The sequence below is a fragment of the Galeopterus variegatus genome, unplaced genomic scaffold (assembly GCF_000696425.1).
Source record: "Galeopterus variegatus unplaced genomic scaffold, G_variegatus-3.0.2 Scaffold801, whole genome shotgun sequence".
In the NCBI taxonomy this organism is placed as follows: domain Eukaryota; kingdom Metazoa; phylum Chordata; class Mammalia; order Dermoptera; family Cynocephalidae; genus Galeopterus; species Galeopterus variegatus.
The window spans coordinates 247,619-253,101 of NW_007726912.1; the positions used below are offsets into that span (position 1 = coordinate 247,619).

General features: G+C 41.8%; 1 pseudogene; it reads right to left on the reverse strand.

The window, feature by feature from the left end:
- Nucleotides 1–450: 450 nt before the first annotated feature.
- On the reverse strand, nt 451–1,599 carry LOC103590321 (annotated as a pseudogene).
- Between the last annotated feature and the right edge of the window lie 3,884 nt (nt 1,600–5,483).

Genomic DNA, 5,483 nt, shown 5'->3' on the forward strand with positions numbered 1-5,483 from the left:
CCCTGGGGCAGAAGCAAGTTGGTCATGTTCTTGGAGACTTGACATCTTAGGGAAAGATTATTAAGACTCATCCTCGAGTTCTGAAGAACTGCTTCAGCATTTCTGTGAAATCCTGACATAGTTAGTGAGGGGATTTTGGAGCGGCAGTGTGCATTTGCCTGCACTGCTGCTTAGTCTTTGTTAAGTAATAAGCCTTGAATGGCTCCGTTCACATTCCTACAGCAGCACGATGCCATCTTCTGGCTTCAGGATGTTCAACTCTGAGGTATGTCTGCCCCTTACAGTTTGTCTTCTTATCTTTTGGGGAGTGTTATCCTTAATTTTAGAGCAAATCCATCAAAGCAGTCCATTTTTCCTTGGCCAAGATTGGAATGTCTATCTAGTAATCAGAGGGGAGATCTCTTGGAATAGTCAAGCACAAGATTAGTGTCCCACACTGAACAGGCTTCATTAAGAGTTGTGAACCCATCCTTCATACACCCTCTTGGGAAGAATGGGAGAGCAACGGGGAGCTGGAGAGCCTGTCATAGGTTGAAAAGACAAGAAAAGATTTTGGCCAATAAGAGGGTGCAAACCACAGCTTTGCAAGGAGAAACAAAGAGCTTTGGAACTTTGGAATCGTTGCTGGTGCAGCTGAATAATGCCAGCTTTGTGCCAGTCCCTGCACAGAGTGGCCTCGTGATGTAGATCGTGGTTTCCATAAAATATCAGTGGCTTCTTTCTTCAGTCAAAATAGTGGTCAGAAAACTTCCAGTAGTTCTTGCGACAAAGCCCTAGGTACTACCTCGATCACAGGAATGCAAAGCCGTCAGCGGGGTGAGGGCTCCAGTTCTAGGCTTGTAGCATCTGTGTTAAGCAATCTTGACTTTAAAAAACCTCTCTGTCAGGTAGTGGATGAAGCCTGGATGTAGTCGCTTCAATTTACCTGCAGGAGAGTCTGGTCCAAAATAAGTCTGAGACTTGTCCCCTTTGTTGAGGCCTCCTGGAACAGGCACGCCCATCTCAGCATCGCACAGTTGCGGATGTCTGAAGGGGTAAAGGTACAGGGCAGGTGCGGTCCTTGTGGCGCGTAGGTGAAGCCCAGGTGCTGTGGGTGATGAGGGAGTTCTCCATCGTGTTCACAGTATAACCTCAGAAGGAGGTCCCGGTGCCCACATGGTCCTAGAAACCTTGGATCACAGCACCATTGACTCTGAGGACGCAATCAAAGGGACACCGGCGCCCGCCCCGAGGGAGGCATTCGCAGTAGCCTGCACGGCCGCCAGGGCGCACCGCCTGCGCTCTGAGCCCTTCGGAAGGCTCCGGCTGGAGGCGCTGGCGGCCCTGCCGGCCACGGCTGGCTCTGAGCTGGCTCAGGCGGCCCCCGATGTCCTGGGTGAGGAGGCCGCCCCACTGCAGCACCGGGACAGAGACTGAACAGCCGGGGCCGAGCCGTAGAGGCCGCTCTGGGGCCCGAGAAGCAGCAGCAGCCAAAGCCAGAGACGCCAGCGTCACCTCCAGCGTCACCGCCCGCGTCCCGCAGGTGGGAGACACAGCCCTGAGCCCGCGGCTCTGCCCTGCGCGCCCTTCGCTCCAGTGCCCGCCGCCTGCCACAGTCATTATGTTGCTCACGTTAGTCCGTCTCGAAGATTTAGCACAAGAGGAAAATCTCCCGCATTTGACAGCGGAGAAATCCGAAACTCACAGAGGTCATGTGCTTGCACACGTGTGAGGAGTGGGCTAAGGGCTCCTTCTGAAGCCCCCTTCTCTCTCTAGGTCCCCTACTAATTTTCCTCTTCTCTTCTGCCCTGAACTTGAACAATCAGGGTGCAGAATAGCTCATATGCTGAGAAAGAGATGCACGTATTATTCTATTTCAATAATCATAATCATAATTCCTTAACTCTTACCTAAATGTTAAAATCTATACAAGAACATTTGCAAATTTTGCCTTTTGTTTTGTTTTGTTTTCTCCTATCATGGATTGACTTTTCTGTCTCTCATTGTTGTTTACAAAATGCAGATTTAAAAAAACATTTAAGTGTTTTAACTCTTTATTTCTCATTAAATCTATTTTATATTTTAAAAGGCAATTGGTTTCTATCTTCTTTAGAAAATGTACTTATATAGAAAGAAGTGACATGCAGCAGTGTCCCATTTTAATAAACCATCTGGATTAACAATTCAAAAACATTTTTCATATCTTATTTGTCTTAAATAATATTCTAAATCAATTCTATGAGTCTTTGGGAGACTTAAAAATGAGGAATAATTCATATTTATTTTCTTTTAGGCATTAAGTATATTGTCCATCTCAACTGTTGAGAAAACTAAAGAACAATAGATAAATATCTCCATCTAGAGCCTGTTTAGGAAAAATGTAATTGCTCAAAAGAAATCATTTCGTATTCCAACGACAGGCTGCAATGCAACTGCTCATCAATATGTCAGGAGAAAACAACAACATGACTAACCTCAGTCTGGGATGGACACTGAGTGACCAAATTTATATTCCCCAGGACATGGGTTTAGTTTCTATTAATGTGTCCTAAGGTTGCTGGGCACAAAGTAATTCAAAGCTTTATAGCTCAAATGAACCAAATGGAGCTCTAACTTCTCTCTGTGCCTGATGCTATCCCTGCATCAGCAGCCAATAAATAATTTGAAGTCTATGTGGTAAGTTCCATCACAAAAACGAGCAAAGGGGGCGTTGTAAAGAAAAGTGGCACTTCAACCTATCTTGGCAATTCAAGGAGAGTCTTGATATGTGAATTAAATCATTAAAGGGTATTTTTATTTTTAATTATAATCTTATTCCATTTGTCTCTGTGTATGTTCTTAATTTTAGCTACAAATATTGACCGCCCCAACTCATTTCACTTCTTCCTATATCTTGCTCTATCATTTATTTATTCTCTATTTTTTTTTCAGCTGGCCAATACAGGCATCCAAACCCTTGACCTTGGTGTTACCAACACCATGCTCTAACCAGCTGAGCTAACCAGCCAGCCCTTCTACGTACTTTATATCTCTACATTTTCTGTTTTTATTAGCACTTTCCCCTCAGTTTATGACTCATGCTACAGACTCCTACAATTCTCAGTTCTTTTTCTACTTATTTGATTTGTCAATTTCTGCTAACATTACTACTATTTCCTCCTCCCAGAAACTCTCTCTTCCCTTCATTCTCATGACTCTAAACTGTAGCACATCTCTCAATGCTTCATCCATACCTCTTAAATACTTATTGCCATGCATGACAGTCCAGACTTACAACTACCAGCACCAGACACTCTTTTGCCTGAGGGTTCCCTCTGACCAGTGGAACCTACTCATAGTACACACGTTATAAGTGCCAGGGAATTAACAATCCCTGGGAATAGCCCTAAACCAACATCAGCTGGCCTTCAAGTATCTCAGCTCCTTTACCACTCAGGCAAGACAACACTAGGGCACAAGTCTACATTGTTTCTCAGAGTTCGACATTAAAATTAAGCTTCCATTGCTCACAACTGTAACTTGCTTGATAACATACCCCCTACAGGCGTTCTTCTCTGTGTCTCACTTCCTCACTCCCCTCCTGGTACTTCCTAAATAAATGTCTTTCACTCAGACCTTGTCTTGGGCCTGCTTCTTCTGGAATCCAAACAAAGACTAACTTATAATCCTGTAATAACTTCTCTAAATTTTTCCCTTCAGTGATTTTTTCCTCTCACTGTATCTTCCTCTTCTGTGAACTCTTCAAATATTGGGGATTCTAAAGGTTCCATTCTTTAATAGAGCTCATTCATAGTCCTGTTTTCATCTATTAACTGTCATATGTTGATGACAAATCAGTTTCTCTAGCTCTAGTATGAATTGCAAAGATCCAACTTCACCAGGATCCCATAAAATCCTGAAAGAGGACTGGCCTGTATTTTTTTTATTTCTCTATTTCCAGGCTCTAAAATAGTACCTGACATTCCATAGATGTTGAATAAATGATACATGAATTGATTAGAAGATAAAAGTACAGAACAAATTTCAATTTACTGCTTAAAGGCAAGTACTAGAATCATTCTGTGCCCACAAGTAACCAAACAAAAAAAAGCCTATTTGGTCAATTCATACAAAATATATTAAAATATGTGAGGAAGGAAAAATACCCTGATTTTCTGGAGCATGAGAGCATAAATGGCTGGCTAACTGATTGAACTCTTTGTGTTCCAACTGACTCTGTTGGCAAATTCAACAATTTGAATATTAAGACCTGAAAGTAAGCATTTAAATCTGTAGCTTTTGTTACCCTCTCAGTTAATAAGCTATTCAAAAACTACCTTGCTCAACTGAAGCCAATTTTTTCCAGTTTTCAGGAGATCTTTCAGCCACCAGGAAACATATTTCTTATGTTTGAAATAAATGGAAGCACCAGCAAGACCTCTCCTTTCCATTTAGAAAATGGAAGGCTGCCAGATAGTGTACCCAGCTGACTTTTCAATCGCTATTTTCTTAATGCCAACAAAATATTTCATGTATAAGAACCAAGATTGTGAGCAATAAATTAGGCACGTATTTTTGTTATGAGTCATTTAAAGAATTATTGTCCAAAATAGCAGACTGCTAGCACTTATTGCAATGTAAGTCTGCTGCCTTATTCCATGAATGAAAAAGCTGAGGTTCAGAGACATGAAGCAACTTTTTCTAGACCACAGCACAAATGGCCAGCTGAGATTAAGACATCCACCTTCTGGTTTATATCCATACATTCCCTGTCCATTTGTATATTGCCTCAAAACTGTAATGTCATGGAAATATGATGATGGCTTTGCATCTCTTGAATTTACAAGGCAAAATTTGTTAGAATTAGGGAAAAAAAATCAGACCTGGACGGGACTTTAGAGATTACTAAGTGCAACTCTTTTCTGATGAGTACACCCACTGTATCACATCTGGTTTGTAATTATCTGGTTTCCAGTTCACATGTAAAAATATTGGGGTCATCACTCCCATTCTCATAACAATAGAAAAGCTTAACAAACTGGAAATCAACAACTCTTTCTAGATCCATCAGAGAATATAGGTCACAAGGAAAACTGCCACCCTGAAAACTAGAGAAACACATGAGAACAGATTATCACAGTTTACCAAGAACAAAAGCTATTATCAGAGCCCGGTAGAAGCACTTAAAGGGTAATTGACTAATTGCTGGATACTAAACATTGATTAAATTGAGAGATTAAAAATTCCTTCCTTGAGTTTTACCTACAAGAACTTCTATGGATTCTCACTGAAAATCTGAGAAAAATCTCCTTATGTTTCCGTCAGGGGAATGGAAAAAGTAACAATTTTGAAGTAAGTCCAGAGCACTCCATTCTTCTTAAAAACTTCCCGACCTCAAGGAAAACCAGTTTTCCACAGCACAAGCACCTCTAATTTTACCAGAGCTTATCTGACCTAGAGGAAGGTAACGACCCAATCCAGTCTCCTCTAGCCTTACTGTCTGACGTGAGGGACGGGTAAGCTGA